The 18,021-nt window shown below is 43.7% G+C and overlaps 1 protein-coding gene across 3 annotated transcripts in view; it reads right to left on the bottom strand.

Annotated features, from left to right (window-relative positions):
- LOC137571346 (uncharacterized) overlaps positions 1-17,300 on the bottom strand; it is a 94,462-nt gene extending 77,162 nt beyond the window's left edge. Inside the window, exons 1-2 of one of the 3 annotated variants that reach the window (XR_011031341.1) lie at positions 17,212-17,290; positions 6,371-6,457 (exon numbers count right to left, since the gene is read on the bottom strand). The gene's annotated coding sequence lies outside the window, so the exon portion shown is untranslated. Of the gene's footprint in view, positions 1-6,370; positions 6,458-14,077; positions 14,180-17,211 lie in introns of those variants that run through there. The other 2 variants (XR_011031342.1, XR_011031343.1) reach the window with 2 other exon arrangements.
- Between the last annotated feature and the right edge of the window lie 721 nt (positions 17,301-18,021).

Genomic DNA, 18,021 nt, shown 5'->3' with positions numbered 1-18,021 from the left:
GTGAAAATCTTTATGAATTAAGAAGCAAGTCTCAAATACCGAATGCGGTATTTTAACGACCTGATTTTTTTTATCACACAGACCTTTATGAATCGGGGCCATTGAGAGGTTAATTGGTTTCACCCTTAAATTGGAAATAGACTACAATGGTAAGAATTAGATGGTCAGCCCATCTAAAGGAAAATTAGTGACACAACTATGGACTCTGTAAAGCTGCAGAAGAGTCAGCGCTATATGAATACTAAATAATAAATGATGGATTGAATTTAACAGTGTATTTAAATGTATGATTTATCAGCTCTGGAGAATGCCTGGCTTCCCTCTATGCATCGGGCATCCGTTTTTTAGATATCCCATCCATAGTGTGCTCTAAAATTTACCATAAAGATTGCACTGGTAATACTACATGTAAAACCAAAACAGAGGACACCACATCGCTCACACGCTTTATGGACCTGAACCAGTTTTATATGCTCCTGTACTGCCTGATGAAGCGGGACTGTTGACCGAGAAATGCGTTGCGATTTTATGGAGCTGTAAATAAATTGTATATTTTTTACTCTGCATTTGAGTATATGTCCACTACCAGAGGGAGGTAAGTTCACCTCGACTTCCCTCTTTTTATCATTTTTAGAACATTGTTTTACTCTGCTTGGCGCCTCTGTTCGTACATATTACAGCATGGTAATACTACATGCACACTGCCATGTTGCCTAAACAGAATTCAGCAATGCATCTCAGCGTGGACAGCTGATGGGCACACTGATGCTTGGGCTTTTGTAGGAATGTCCCTTGACTACTGGAAGTGGGTTCGTCATGTCACCACAGCAGGCAAGTCTACTGCTGTCATGGCACTAATGCCTCTCAGCCCCTAACTTTCACAGTGATTAGAGAGAGAGAAGGGCTGCTGCAGCCACTAGTCTTCCCCCATTATCTGAGGTGGTGGGGTGTGTGGCTTTCAAAATGAGTAGGGGAGACATGGTGATGTGGGGGTAAAGTGGAGGTTCTTGGGATGCAGCAGAGGAGATGTGGGAGAACTTACGGTGGGAAAGCAGCAAATGATTTGGCTTCTAAATGTGTTTGGTTAGATGGTGGAGGCCACACATGATTTCAAAGATGGAAACCCTTAGGGCCCGTTTACACATAATCAGTTGCTCTCAGTTATAACTGAAAGAAAACTGATTTTCAAAGTAATGCCCATGTTTTCCTATGGCACCTTTCGCAGTTAACGCGTTTAACTGAAATATTTTTCACAATGCACTGCTATGGAAAAAATGCGTACTAACGCACACCAACTGATTAAGTGTAAATGGGCCCTTAGGCAGGGAAAACACTTGCAGGGCTGTGTTCCCCTGCAATTTCTATTGGGTTTCTGCGTTCGCATTTAACGCGTACGTTTCCACGTTCACAACGGCATGTACTGTATGCCATTGTGGGAAAAAGCAGAAAACTGTGCAAACGCGAACGAACTGATGCAACGTGTGCGTTTCCTGCGCAAGGCTATTGACTTCAATAGCCTGTAGAATCGAGCAGATTTTGCCGTTTTGGCAAAATGCATACAACCGCTTCTAGTGTGTTACCTGCCTTAGATGTGAGTATAGTGCGGTTTTGGAGGATGGTGTAATGTTCGCAGCTAAGTTAGTTAATGGAAGAAGAGTGTAATTAAAAAAAAAATAATAATAAAGATGAATTTAACCCATCTCAGGATTGAACTTCATCCCAATCAGTAGTTGATACCCCCTTTCTCATGAGAAATCTTTACCTTTTCTCATATAGATAATCAGGGGGGTCTGTATGGCTGATGTGGTGAAACCCCTCCCGCAGTGTGATGTCATGACCATGGTCCTGACAGTTTGCTGTCTGTGAACATCGTTGCATTGTGAGAAATAACAGCTTTTTCCAACTGCCAAGCAAGCAATATCTCCCTCTGTGCATAGAACTCTCAGTAACGAACATTCCGTACAGATCACCTGGCAGGACTAAAGATGTCACCACCAGTGATACATTTCAGAATGTAAATCAGGGAGAGGAAAGATTTTACAATGGGCAAACACTGACTATATAATCTATAAATGAATATTGTAAAAATAAGCAGTGTATTATGTTATTTTTACTACAGGTCCTCTTTAAGTTAAAGTTTGGATGTTAACTCCGTATGCCCAGGATCTGATGAAGTAAAGTACTCCAGAAATATACCGTAGTCCTTCAAGAAACTATTAGTTCAAATAAAGAATATCATATATTATTTTTTTCAGCTGGATGAGGAAAGCAAAAGCAACAGAAAAAAAAGCTGCAACTACAACCACAAAGTCATCCACTGTAACCACAAGTAGCCAAGAAATGTGAATATGAAAATAGCTGTGAAGGCATACTTTGCGTGCAGCTCCAGAGCTCGCAGAGGAAACACGTTTAACCTCTTGTGTTCCGAAGGTTTATGTGACATTCTTAAAGTGAACCTCCACACTAAAAATCTACTCAGCAGCATTGAAAAGGCTTGGTGTTTCTTTAACAGTTTCACAGCATCACAACTTTGTTTTTCTTACCCAAGCCTCATTTTTAGCTGCACAGAAGCTAAGCTCCGCCCCATCAAATAAATCTGCACGGGCAGTTTTCCCCTGATACTGTGCAAAGCATGATGGGATTTCTGATGTTGTTGTACTTGTTGCCTAGCGCGCACAGCTGGGAGGGGTGATCAGGACACAGGACAGTTGGAACTATGTCTCATGCTCCCTGTCGCCTCATTTCAACCAAAAAGATGGCTGCCCTCATGAAATCACAAACATTTGCCTGTTCTTTCAAAACAGGGTGGGTAAGAGATTATATTACCTATTTTAATTAAAATAACCAATGTAACTTAATGATCGTATGTTTGTTTAGGCTGAAGTTCCTCAATGTTGGGAATACACGGTACGTTTATTCACACATAATCGAGCCGCTGGCTCGATTCTGGCGCGTCCCCGCAGGCACCCCGGATTGATTCCCACTCGTCCCCGCGGGCGCTTCTTTATCTTACACTCGTTTCTTCTTTTGTCCTGCCCACAGGTATCGAGCGTGTAATTGATCCGGCGGGGTATTGGACACGTCGGAAATTATCAATCGAGCCATCAGCGGCTCGAGTATGCGGGAATAAACATACCGTGTACTCCCAGCATTAAAGAGAACCCGAGGTGGGATTTCATTATGTTAGTGGGGCACAGAGGCTGGTTGTGCACACCAGCCTCTGTTGCCCCATGGTGTGCCTCCAGGACCCCACTGCGCGCCGCTATACCCCCCGCAGTGCTGGCGACACGCAGCGTGTCACCAGCACAAGGTTTACCTATGCGCTGTCTGTTAGCGCCGCTCCCCCGCCTCGGCGCTACAGGCCCGCGTCCCTTACCTTGGAGGGAAGGGACACAGGCGGGTAGCGCCGATACGGAGGAGCGGCGCTGACAGCGCATAGGTAAACATTGTGCTGGCGACACGTTGTATGTCGCCAGCACTGCGGGGGGTATAGCGGCGCGCAGGGGGGTCCTGGAGGCACACCATGGGGCAACAGAGGCTGGTGTTAGTGTGCACAACCAGCCTCTGTGCCCCACTAACCACCTCGGGTTCTCTTTAAGCATACCTGAAGTTGAGCCACAAAGACAGTGGTGAAATAGGTTTTCCTCCTCTTTCTCTTAGCTGATATTTTCACATCTTGGCCCATGTGCAAATAACTTTTTCCCCTGAGTTTTCTCATCGGATACAATTTTTCATCTTCTACTTAGAATAACTTTTCAGCACCTTTCACCTGAAAAAGTATCAAAAAGTGGGTGGAAAAGTACTATCAAACTATTCGCTGTAAGTATTTTCTTGATTGCTGGTGATGTAAAAGGCATTTTATTGAGAAGTTTGAAAATATCTCTTAGGAGAAAAACTCAGGAGAAAAAATTAATTGCATATGGGACCTTATAAATAAAATGCCTTTTAAGCCATCAACAAGAAAAAAAATACTCAGTACCGTACCTTTTTACCTACTTTTTGCACAGAATGCTGAAAATTTATTTGAAACATAAGATGAAAAATTATCTGCGAGAAAACTTAAGAGAAAAAATGAATTGGATCGGGCCTATAATGCTCTCATAAGACCAGCTGTCATTAAATCAGGTCTTTTGCATACATGGCTTAGGCCTCGTTCACATCATTAGCGCAGATGGCTGTGCGATTGGAACGCAACGCGTCCGATCGCACGCCATCTGCGCTCCTATGCGCTGCGCTGCAGATCCCATTCATTACAATGAATGGGATCTGCGCTGCGATTCCCAAAAATGCGTGCAGCACGCGAAAGCGCAATCGCGCTGCCACGCAGCGCATATGATGGGAACGGTAGAAGGGCTGTCTATGCCCTTCTACCGCTCTTGCGTGTCGCACACTATATGCGCTGCCAAAATGCGCACGGCAGCGCGTATAGTCTGAACGAGGCCTTATTGCACCAGAGAGGTAACTTGAATTGCCTTTGCTGTAAAACAATTAGGACAAAAGGAAGGGAGTGAAAAGTGTTTCCTCTGGTTCACATGTTGCTATAGGCATGAAATGCTATATGAATGAATGTCCTTCTATGCCCTGGCCCCAAGTCCTCACCTCCTTGTTCATCATCTCCCTATCCACCATCAATTTCTCCTTGGACTTCAAGCAGCCCATTATACTACCCTTGCTGAAGAAACCCTCACTTACCCCTCACTTTCTTCCAATTATCGCTTCATCTTCCCCACTTTTTGGCCCATACGCAATTCTATTTGTCTCTTGAGTTTTCTACTAGGTGATATTTTCACAACTTGTTATAAAATGCCTTTTAAGCCGCAGCAAGCAAGAAAATACTCAACATAAATTTGATAGAACTTTTTCACCAACATTTGGGTGCTTTTTCGTAATGCTGAAAAGTTAGTTTAAATAGAAGATAAAAAATATCTCCTAGGAGATAACTAAAGTGAAAAAAGTTAATTGCATATGGCCCTTTGTCTCAAAACTTCTTGAACTCCTGATCCACAAATGCCTGACCCAATACCTCACCACCAACTCTCCATTTCACTTCCTATCATCTGGATTTCAGCCTGCCCACTTAACCAAAATAGCACTCGCCAAAGTCTTCAACGATATCACCCTAGCCAAACAACCTACCCTTGACTGCTCCATGCATTATCCACTCCTGTGCACAACTCCAGGACTTCTCTAAGACTTGCCCTTATTCTCTGGAACTCCCTTCCACCCCTCATTTGGCTCACTCCCTCACTCAATACCTTCAAGCAAGCCCTCAAAATGCACCTGTTCACATTGGCCTTCCTTCTCTCACCATTATCCTAACCCTCACTGCTGAGCACCCATGTATCGGTCCCCTGCCTAGTGTGTCCTCACCCACTCCCTTCAGATTGCAGAGTATAGCAGCAACAGAGCACCCTCACCTGTCCGGCCGGTGCTCTCCTTCCTGTGTCCATCACCACTGATGCCCCCTCTCCATGACCCAGTGACATGTACAGGGCCACGAAACAAGTGTTCTGTCCAGCACTTTGATTCTATACACTGCTTATATATTTGCTTTTCAGCATGATTGCTATTAGAAATTTTTTTTAAGTGATCCCGAGCCGAAGCTTGGGATCAAAATCAGATACTCACCTTAACCTCCTTAGCGGTAACCCCGAGTCAGGCTTGGGATGGAAATCCACAGCTCAGAGCAGTAATCCTGAGTTGGATTCATCTGAGGTGTGGAATGTGTAGGGCTGCCACAGAGCTATCAAGCGGTATGATTTTTAGGGTCTGAGAGTTTGTGAAAGAATGGCACTGCTTTTGGAAAAAAAAATCTAGAATTAATCATACTGCCAGGGAGGTTAAGAGAGGGAAGCATTAGGATCCTATTGAGGCTTCCCTCGCTACTCAGATGAGATGTCCCCCGTCGCTGAGTGCGGCACACAGTATACACGTGAGCACGGCCGCACATGCACAGTAGCACGGAGCCAGTGGCTCTGGCTTACTATGTATGGGCAGGCTCGCATGCCCCATGAAATAGGGAGAAGAGCTGCGCATCCCCGATGTGACATTGTCACTAAACTTGGGGAAGGGGGGGGGGGGGGGGCGTTGTCAGTGACGGGGGACATTAGAATACAGAGGGAAGCCTCAATAGGATCCTGAGGCTTCCCTCTCTTTAGGTAAGTGTCTAATTTTGTACCCGAGCTTTGATTTGGGTACACTTTAAAGCACGTAAACAATGCACTGTTGTCTGAACGTAAATCTCTCACACTTGTGGTTTATCTGAAGGTCATTGAATGTATTAATATTAAACTAGCTTGAGTTTCAGGAGAAGGCAATGAATTGTTGAGCTGGAAATCCATTATTATAACAAACAGGATTAATAACTCACCGATAAGCAGAAATCAGATGGTATTCACCACAGCATTTCTCCCACATTCCATCTTCCTTATCACAGTGTCAACCCAACCACAGGTTACTAGGATAACAAGCAGTGAACATTCATGCAAATGAGTGGGATGCTTGAGCAGTCAGACCAGCAAGAATTTACACGTCATGTGGTCACAGTGGGAATCATATATAAACAAGTGAACAAAGACAAAGCTGTTTCCTCTGTGAATTGAACACGCTAGTATACTGAAAGATATTGCAGGGAAAACTAGTGTTTTCTAACTATGCAGGCTTGGTGTTGAGTCCACTGTCTGCAGCCATACCACCAATTGGTCATGTGATCGTTTTAATAAGCAAAAATAAACAGCCAAGATGCTTTACAAAGTGCCCTAAAGCAACGGTGGCGTAGTGGCTAGCGCTCTTGCCTTGGGTCCCCGGTTCGAATCCCAGCCAGGTCAACTCAACATCTGCAAGGAGTTTGTATGTTCTCCCAGTGTCTGTGTGGGTTTCCTCTGGGCACTCCTGTTTCCTCCCACGCCCCAAAAACATACAGATAAGTTAATTGGCTCCCCCTAAATTGGCCCTAGACTACAATACATACACTACACTATATAGGCATAGGACTATGGTAGGGACTAGATTGTGAGCTCCTTCGAGGGACAGTTAGTGACAAGACTAAATGTAGTCTGTACAGCGCTGCAGAAGATGTTGGTGCTATATAAATACTAAATAATAATAATAATAATAATGTGAAAACCAGGAACAAGTGGCCTGTGAGTTCAGGGATGGAGCTGTCCTGATTGAGTGGGGTAAGGAGTCCCAAAGGGTTGGAGCAGCATGAGAAAATGCTCCAGTCTCAAAGCTTTTGGGGGGGGTCTCTGTTGATGACCAACTGGTTATCAGATCCTGTCAAATGGAGGTTTCTAGAGCGAAGCAGTTGGTTTAGAGCATTGGAACTAGACGACGCCACAGCAGTAATGTCATACTGCGAGGGGCGCATAAGGGTAATTTGGGGTTCCAGCGATCTCTGGACCCCGAATAACTCCTCCCTCCAAGTTGCTATGACTCGGTGGGGGAATAGTATTTTACGCCGCTGGCGATTTGAGCGGCAGCAAGGTGAGCCATCATTCGGCTCACCCTGCGCCCAGCTCAACCGGCAGCATACTAATACATACGTTTCTAGAGGTGCGGTTCAGCTGCAGCAAATTCTTCAGATAGCCAACACATAAATTGTGCAAGGATTTAAATGGAAGTAGGAGGATCTTGAAAAAGATTCTCCATTTTCTTGGTAGCCAGTGGAATAACCAAAGTGGCAGTGGCATTTGGTGGTGCAGGTCTTTATTTGGATGGACTGTGCAGAGGTCACTGCAACAGTCCAGGTGGCATGCAGTGAAGGAATGGAGTAGAGTTGGCAGATCTTTTGAGTGTTTGAGGTGTTACATTTTTGCAGTGTTCCTTGGTGAAAGTTGAATATCTGCCCAAGCTGCCCACATGTCCAGAGTTATGTAGATAAACTCCAAGTGGCGATGACTGGAAGAGTTTTGCTGGTGGCTGAAAACAAGAATTTAATTAGTTCCAGGCAGTTGTCATTTGTGAACTTCTGTAGTTCAGCTATGCAAGCATTTATCATTAGAGTTGTGTTGGTCATACCAGGTTTGAAGGCAAAATATAGCAAAGTATCATTAGTACAGCTGTGGTATGTCAGGCCATTGTTTTTGGATTCGTTTTTTAAGAGTTAATATCTGTATTGAAAACAGCAAAGGATACTCGACTGAGCCCTGGGGTACGCCATATTTTAGTGGTACAGGGTTAGACAGGAAACATCAGAATATACTCCTGTGTTCTGCTGACCAGAAAGGAAGTTCTCTTTTGACACAGTGGACCATCCATTGCTTCTTCAAATCCACTCTACTCTGGGCATTCAGGGTCTCACTCTCACCTGGCTTTCCTCATATCACATACGTTTAATCTTTAAAGTTGTGCACTCTGGCACCATCTCCTTCTTATGCCCAGTCTCAGTTGAGGTACTCCAAGTCTCGGCTCTCAGACCCCTTCTCTTCGCTTGCTATGCTTGGACTTTGCCAGCTTATTAGATCTTATGGTTATCTATATCACCTGTATGCTGCCAAAATCGCTTGGCTCCTGATTTAGCTACACTAACAGCTTGACAAGTTACATACTGTATTATCTTTGCGCCATTGTTGAATAGCTGTCTATATAGTTTGTACTCTCTGTTATATAGCAACACAGAACATGCTGGTGCTATATAAATTTAAGATAATAATATAGCCTTTCATGTCCCTACCTCTTCCTCTAGATTGCAAGCCTTTGGGCAGGGTCCTCCTTGTGTCTCCTACCTGATCACACACCTCCAGTACCATACACCCATCCCATGGATCTGAGTGATCCATATTGAGTGATCTCAACTTGCCTAATCTCCATGCTCCCATCCAGTGACTGACTAAGCATTACCTTGTACTCATACTGTGCTGTGTGATCTGGTCTTTCTTGTATTCCTGTATTGTCATATTGCTGTATGTCATCCCTAAATATTGTCTGTAACCTTAACTAATGTCCAGTGCTGCATAATATGTTGGCGCTTTATGAATACAATAAATAAATAAATAGCATTTTCTTCCCTGCTGATCTCAAACAGGGAATTGCAATTACAGCACCACCTGCTGGTTTCAGCTGGTATTGTGGCAATGCAATGGATTTATGTAAGAAAATGATATAATTCAGTTTTCGAGAAACGCAGAAATTTTAAAGAGACTCCGTAACAAAAATTTCAGCAGTATTTCTCCTATCCTACAAGTTCCTAAGGCTGTTCCATTGTGCTCTGGCTTACTGCAGCACTTTCTACTTGCACCATCTCTGTAATAAATCAACTTATCTTTCCCCTGTCGGATTTGTCGGCTGTGTCTGGAAGGCTGCCAACTCTTCAGTAATGTGAACAAGTTAACTCCTTCCAAGCCCCTCCAGTGCTCCTGTGATGACTATTCCTCACAGACAATGTCCCTTGCTCTCACTGTCAGCTTGTCTGCTATCTGTGAGGTTGATAAACACAGACTGATAAACTGAACAAAGAATAGCTGGCTGAGGAGGAATCTGCCTGTCAGGCTGACACCAGTGCAGAGCCAAGACACAGCTTGTCATGCTTCATTGACACACAGCTCTTTCAAAACTTGCACATAACCTCTGGAGACTGAATTCAATGTGTAACTCACTGAATTCTCTGTGTACTCACTGTCAGGGGCGGACTGGCCCGGGGGGATGGGTGGCAGTCTCCCCCCGGGCCGCCTCCTGTCTCTGTGTTTTGGGCCGCTGGCTGAAGCCTAGCAAAAGAGGAAAGGGCCGACTTCTTTCCTCTCCTGCTCTGCTCTCTGAAGGTCCCCTGGCTGCGTCTCCATCAGTAGGGAGGTTGCGGTGATCAGTCTCACCAGCAGCTGGCCCGACGGAGTATCAGCTGAGCAGCCAGCGTGACGTGCAGGCAATGTACAATACTGTTCTTCTTCCTGCCACATATGGCACACCTCTCCCTCCCGCCCCTTTCTTACCGGCAATTTCAAAGTGTGACCGGCAGCTCTGAGCGGTGAATAGAGACAGGACTGCGGTCAGGCTGGGTGCATCTCTGAGACACATGGAAGGGAGAGGAAGCAGGACCTGCACAGTACATCCTAAATGTAAGCAGTAAACGCCAGACAATTAGCTGTATTGCCAGCTGGAGTTTCTTATCTCTTGTTTTTCAAGTGTGTGTGTCTCTTCTTCCCAGGCCCCCCTCCTCCCATCTCCTCACTCCCAAATGCAATGGCTTCTTTCCTCATAAAGTCTTTTCTCAAATGGCACAGAGGAAGCCAGCAGGCCTAGTGAGATTTCCCTGCCATTTCTCCTCTCCCCCATGCTCTGTCTCTTTGTGCCTATACCTTTCATCTCCCCCACCATGTCCTCCATCTTTCTTATGTACTCTATTTCTCTTTCCCACATTCCTCTACCTTTATGCCTCATTTCCCTGCATCTGTCCCTGTCTCTCCTTTCTATTATGTATGTATTCTCTCTCTCTCCTGCTCTCTGACATCTTCTGCAGCACGTTACAAAGTACATGGCGTTGATTGTTTTCACTCAGAGCTCACAATCTAATCCTACAATAGTCCAAGGCAAATGTCCTACCATATTATTATTATTATTATTATTAAGCATTTATATAGCACTGACATCTTCTGCAGCACTTTACAGAGTACATAGTCATGTCACTGACTGTCCTCGGAGGAGCTCACATTCTAATCCTACCATAGTCACAATCTAATGGCCTACCATATTATTATTATGTATTTATAAAGCACTGACACCTTCTGCAGCACTGTACAGAGTTAATAGTTTATCACTGACTGTCCTCAGAGGAGCTCACACTCTAATCCTACCATAGTTATAGTCTAATGTCCTACCATATTATTATTATTATGCATTTATATAGCAGTGACATCTTCTGCAGCACTTTACAGAGTACATAGTCATGTCACTGACTGTCCTCAGAGGAGCTCACAGTCTAATCCTACCATAGTCATAGTCTAAAGTCCTTCTGTATTATGATGCATTTATATAGCAGTGACATCTTCTGCAGCACTTTACAGAGTACATAGTCATGTCACTGACTGTCCTCAGAGGAGCTCACAGTCTAATCCTACCATAGTCATAGTCTAAAGTCCTTCTGTATTATGATGTATTTATATAGCACTGACATCTTTTGCAGCACTTTACAGAGTACAAAGTCATGTCATTGGCTGTCCTCAGAGGAGCTCACAACCTTATGCTAGGTACACACTATTAGATTTTCTGGCAGATTTACTGTCAGATTGATTATTTCCAACAAGTCCGATCTGATTTCTGACTGTTTTCCCTTCACTTCTATCAGAAACCGGTCGGAAATCAATTTAGAAATCAGATTGGACATGTTGGAAATAATCAATCTGACAATAAATCTGCCACAAAATCTGTGTGTACCCAGCATAATCCTACCATAGTCATAATCTGTTTTCACCATAGACTTGTTTTGGGGGAAGCCAACTAACTTACTATTGTAAGACAGAGTTCTAAATCCAGCTCCGATTGCGCTTTCTGCTATAACCTGATTGGCGGTCACCCCGACCCAGGCTTTTGATTACTGCTAATAGGCTTTTTTACCCCAAGCCTGGGTTGCTGGGAGGGAGGGGGGTGAAATCTATGTAATTACATGTAATGCTGCTTTACACTGTATACATTTGCTCATAAAAAAAAGATATGGCTTTGCGCTGTGACTGCCGTGAAAGGGCCTCTAGGTTGTGTTTTCCCCCCAGGCCAAAAGGTCCCAGTCCTCCCCTGCTCACTGTGTATTAACTGAGTTCACTGCTCTGCTCATGTACTTCCTGTTTTGGTGGCCATCTTTTCTGTTTACAAAACAGTTTATAAAACAGTTTTTTACCCTCTTTATTGCAGCGGAGAGCAGCAAAAATATTACAGAGGGGGCTAGGAGATGACCCCAAACAGGCAGGGATGTTTGTTTATACTTCATTTTGTGAATACAGATTCTCTTTAAAGTTAGAGGCATGTTAATGTAAATTAACTTTATTGGTTTGAATTACAATCAGTCAAATTCACACACAAAAGATCATTTAAGGAAATACCCCAAAATTGTAAATGCAGATTTATGTATACAGGTAATCACATGCAAAATTTGCAGAGTGTGCCCTGAGCCTGCTGATTATTTTTCCTGGCATTGCACTAAATAAGCAAACAGAAATAAAAATACTACCAACAAGAGTCCTAAAGCAGGTTTGTTCCCATTGTACAACTTAAAAAAAATAAACAGGCCCAGTTTTACCTCACAGGAGCCTATAAGCACAAATGTACTGACACCTTAGATTTCACCCTCCATGAACCTACAAACCCCTGCCAAACCGCACCACACATATGCTATTACTTCTCTTACCCATCATAGGTAGCTACAGGTGCCCTTAAGGATTAGGTAACCAGAAGTATCCTCAATATTAAGTAGCTCTAGACGTGACCCCAAGTATTATGTAGGTAGAGGTGCCCCTGACTTAAGGGAGATCTTGTGAGTGAAATGCAGAGACCTCATCTAAACTCTGCATAGGTGTAACAATTGGTGTCAGCACGCAGAGAGAATCGGATTATTGGTGATCTGCAGTATCACCAAGAATGCAGATACATAGCCGATTATTGATGATCTGCAGTATCACCGATAATCAGATATATTGCTAACCTCTGGACACCTATGGATATGTGAGTGTTTAGTGTAACAGTAATACTTTGAGTAATGTACCTGCTGAGCAGGCGATATACAGTACAGAGACACCGCTCTGGGAAAACAGGAACCTTCCAGCAGCCTGAGGCTCTCCAAGGGGAGGAGTCAGACTGGAGACGGGAAGGGCCTAGGAGAGGGTGACACCTATGATGGATGTCCCTATCTGATCTGGAGACTATCTCTTTAAGGGGAGAGATCGCTCTCGAGGTCGGGCACGCCGGGTCGGCAACACACTGACAGATAAAGTACAAAGACAGAAGGCTGATTCGGTATCCAAGTCAAGCAGGGTCTGGCAACGGGATATCAGATATACGAGGTACCGAATCAGAAGACAAAGGAGTAGTCAGAAAAGCTATAAGTCATAACATAAATCAACAATGCCTATTCTGGGTGCGAGGTCCTTGGTCTCAGCACCCCGGAACTAGTCTGAAGAATACACAGATGATAATACAGTTCCCCTAGACTGAGTGCGAGGTCCGTAGTCTCAGCACCCTGGAACTAGTCTGAAGTATAACACAGATGATAACACAGTTCCCTAAGCTGGGTGTGAGGTCCTTGGTCTCTACACCCTGGAACTAACTTAAGGTATAACACAGATGATAACACAGTTCTCTAAGCTGGGTGTGAGGTCCTTGGTCTCTACACCCTGGAACTAGCTAAAGCATAAACAGAATACAATTCAAATAATCTGGCTAAGTGTGTATTCCCAGGTCCACCTAGTTCAAACACACTGAGGATCTGACTAGGTCTGAGTGCTTCCACGTAGTGATCGCAATGGCAGACAATTTGCAAGTGAACAGCAGGAACTATATATGGAGTAGTGCTCTCCAGCACCACCCCTAATTGCTCAACCAATAGTATCCCGCTCAGGAGTCAGCTGATCGGCATGGTCAGCTGACTCTTCCTGCTTAGTATAAGAATTCTGCCTCTCAGCGCGCGCGCGCGTGTATTCCTAAGCCTATGTGCACTAACAGACTCAGCCATACCAGGCACACGCTGCCGCGTGCAAACCGCCGCGCTGGACCCGGAAGCAGCCGCCTTACTGTTGCATGCGGCGGCTTTTCCGCGTTCTGCCCTGCTACCAGACACACGCTTCCGCGTACCAACCGCTGCACTGGACGCGGAATCAGCTGCCTGCTCAGTAGCACCTGTGGCGGCTTTTCCGCGATCTCTCACAATAGGGAAGAATGGAAGGGGGCACTTGGGGAGGGGAGTTAGCCGCCTTTTCATCTTTAGGCGCCTGTAAGCATGTGCCTACAGTGCCTTATGGTAAATCCGGCCCTGCAAATAAATACATTTTTTTTAAAGCCATTACATGTAATTCTTTGTATAGCAAGCAAGTAATGGAAATAAATTCCATAGTCTGATAACACTTAATTATCTGACAAATGTCAGATATGAAATCCTCACCTCCAGCCACTCAACATTCCTCTTCACAAATGTTTCTATGTCAAAATAGTTCTCTTCCTTGCAATTAATTACAGTGAGAATTCCCTGGTGCATCGTCTGTGGGCAGATCAGTAACATGAAAGGAGAGCAGAGACACTGAGATGTAACGCCGAGCTCCTGACATAGATTCCACCACAGCAGGGTGCCTGTGCTCCCTTCAGCATGGCCCAGCCTGACTAATGATTTATAATAAATGAAATCACAGCTAACCTATAACTCAGGCCTTAAAGCGAACCTGAACTCCGAACTTCCTCTCTGCTCTAAAAGATACGCAACAGTATAATAATCTTTAAAGAAAAACATGTCCTTGTTACAGCTGATACAAATCCTGTCTGCACTGTTTCTATTTTCTGCTTTCATGGAAGCAGACATAGGGTTAACATCCTGCGTTTACAAATTAGCTGCTCTGCCATGGGAGCCAGCTGACTCAGCTGAGAGATCAAATTACACTTGTGATTAGTCACAGATGAGAGGGAATTAGACAGGCTAAACTCTCTAAATACATACAGAGTGGATGTCTCTGTTTTCATTCTGTTCTGTGCAGAGGTTCACTTTTACCATTTGAGCCGCCTGGACGTGATGCGCACGTCCAGGCAGCTGCTGCTGTGCGGGTGCGCGCTCCCGTGCGTGCAAGCGGGTGCATGTGGTGCCCCCTGTTAGCCCAGAGATCTATGAATGGGAATATAATTCCCATTCATTGATCTAACTGCCCGCTAGAAAGACGAAGGAAGAAGAAGAAGAAGACGAAGGAAGAAGAAGAAGAAGACGAAGGAAGAAGAAGAAGAAGAAGGAAGAAGAAGAAGAAGACGAAGGAAGAAGAAGAAGAAGACGAAAGAAGAAGAAGAAGAAGACGAAAGAAGAAGAAGAAGAAGACGAAAGAAGAAGAAGAAGAAGACGAAAGAAGAAGAAGAAGAAGAAGAAGAAGAAGAAGAAGAAGAAGAAGAAGAAGAAGAAGAAGAAGAAGAAGACGAAGAAGAAGAAGAAGACGAAGAAGAAGAAGAAGACGAAGAAGAAGAAGACGAAGAAGAAGAAGAAGAAGAAGAAGAAGACGAAGAAGACGAAGAAGAAGACGAAGAAGACGAAGAAGAAGAAGAAGAAGACGAAGAAGAAGACGAAGAAGAAGAAGAAGAAGAAGAAGAAAAAAAAGGTTTCCTGTCCTCCTAGGACATCCTGGAAGTGAGATCTCGCTTCCAGGACTAAAGGAGAAAATGCTCACCATGGCCATCTTGTGGTCAAATACTAATACTACATTTACATAAACTTTTTAATAAAATATACCCATATTATTACATTTAAAATTAACTGTTTACCTCCCACACCCAAAAAAATTGCAATTAAAAAAAAAATTAAATAGTTACCTAAGGGTCTGAACTTTTTATATATGCATGTGAAGAGGGTATATTACGAACATTTTTTAATTATAAGCTTGTAAATAGTGATGGACGCAAATCTGAAAAAATGCCCCTTTATTTCCAAATAAAATATTGGCGCCATACATTGTGATAGGGACATAATTTAAATGGTGTAATAACCGGGAAAATGGGCAAATAAAATACATAGGTTTTAATTATGGTAGCATGTATTATTTTAAAGCTATAACAGCTAAAAACTGAGAAATAATGATTTTTTTTCCATTCTTTTCTTAATATTTCTGTGAAAATGCATTTAGAAAAAAAATAAATTCTTAGCAAAATATACCACGCAAAGAAAGCCTAATTGATGGCGGAAAAAACAAGCTATAGATCAATTCAGTGTGATAATTAGTGATAAAGTTATTGGCGAATGAATGGGAGGTGAAAATTGCTCAGATGCATAAGGCGAAGAATCCCTGCGGGCTGAAATGGTTAAAGAACACGTGCTGCAAAAATGTAGACAATAGTTTAGTTGTGTGGAATACATCCATGATGGTGACAGGCTAATACATCCAGCCAGGTAGTTTTCCTGCTCTACCTGCATATTTTAAAGGGGAACTGAAGAGAGAGGTATATGGAGGCTGCCATGTTTATTTCCTTTTAAGCAATACCAGTTGCCTGGCAGCCCAGCTGATCCTCTGCCTCGAGTACTTTTAGCCATAGCCCCTGAACAAGCATGCAGCAGATCAGGTGTTTTAGACTTTAAAGTCAGATCAGACAAGACTAGCTGCATGCTTGTTTCTGGTGTTATTCAGATACTACTGCAGAGAAATAGACCAGCAGGGCTGCCAGGCATCTGGTATTGATTAAAAGGAAATAAACATGGCAGCCTCCATTTACCTCTCTCTTCAGTTCCCCTTTAAGCATGACTCAATTCATCATCCACGGAAGGCATTTAAAATACAAAGGTCTCCTTTCCCCTTTCATCATCCTAGAATCATTTACATAAAAAAAAAAAAAGGACAACTGTAGTGAGAGGTATGTGGAGGCTGCCAAATTTATTTCCTTTTAACCAATACCAGTTGCCTGGTTGTCCTGCTGATCCTCTGCCTCTAATGCTAGAATTTTCTGGCAGATTTACATGCAGATCGATTATTTCCAACATGTCCGATCTGAATTTTAATAGATTTTTTGATTTTTCAAACGATTTTTGTTCAGTTCTATGAAAATCGAAAAATCAATTGAAATTCAAATCGGACATGTTGGAAATAATCGATCTGGCAGGTAAATCTGCCAGAAAATTGTATGGTGTGTACCTAGTATAATACTTTTAGCCCTGGACACTGAACAAGCATGCAGCAGATCAGGTGTTTCTGACAAGCCACATGCGTGTTTCTGGTATTAATCAGACTCTGTTGCTGCCAAATAGATCAGCAGGGCTGCCAGGCAACTAATTAGTATTGTTTAATAGGAAATAAATATGGCGCCCACCATATCCCTCTCTCTTCAGTTGTCTGTTAAAATTGCATACTTTGGAGAAACAGCAAAAATCAAGTACAAAACTGTATGTTGGCACCCTGCCCTGAAATACTGTATTACTTCCCACATTTAATTTTATGGAGGGAGCTTTTAGCATGTTCTCCTCATGACCCATTTATTCTAGGAACACAAAACAATAGGTTTAGTTGTACTATTGTCAGACAGGGGAATTGTAGGTATTTTTTTGTCTCCCTCTCTACTCACATGCTTGGAAGTCTAGCAAGACCTCTATAGAGAGAGGAAGTTGAAGGAGGATGATGTGAAGCAGTGAGAGGCTCCCTGGCGATTAGCTGCAGCTGCACCTGTAGAGGGAAACAGAATACTTTTTAATGCGCAGCTCCTGTGGCAATCTGCATCTAAGTCTATGGTAACACACGCACTTTTAAAAAACCTGCCGCAATTATCTGCATCGTGAATTAGCGGAAGCCAGATGGGGAATACCGTATAGTAATGTGGTATTCCCCGAAGGCCTGTTTCGTGCAGTGCGGCTGCTGTACTGCACCGCCAATATGCGGTGTGAAACCGGACTAAAAGAAAGCCCCAAGCTGTGTTGTATAGGTGCTCACATACAACATAATAGGAAGCCCTGGCGCTAGTACCAGCGGTGTCTGGTGTTGCCACTGTGGCGGTGGGGTGTAGCTGATCTATGTATGTGCATGTGATTTTTTGCCTTGTGCACATTCATGCATGCACCCTCCCCATCTGGTCATTGGTCATATATAGATAGGAAGGGATGAGTCCACAGTTATCCAACATGTGCACCACACAGTTAAAAGCATGCCATCTTTGCCCTTCCCCTCCATACCCACAAAATCTCGGGGCAAGTGTCCTTTACTTTTTTTGAAAAACAGCTAGGCCCTGTTCACACCTTCAATCGCAAAACACTACCGATTACGGCTAGCGTTTTGTGGGAGTGATTTTGCAGCGATGAAAAAGCGGAAAAATCACTAGACACAGTAGCCTTTTGGGAGCGATCGCGATTAGCGGTTCTACACATGCTAATCACGATCGCTC

The sequence above is a fragment of the Hyperolius riggenbachi genome, chromosome 4, assembly GCF_040937935.1.
Source record: "Hyperolius riggenbachi isolate aHypRig1 chromosome 4, aHypRig1.pri, whole genome shotgun sequence".
Classification (NCBI taxonomy): Eukaryota; Metazoa; Chordata; class Amphibia; order Anura; family Hyperoliidae; genus Hyperolius; species Hyperolius riggenbachi.
Note: the sequence above shows the minus strand (reverse complement) of the source record. Positions and strands in the feature narration are given on the sequence as shown.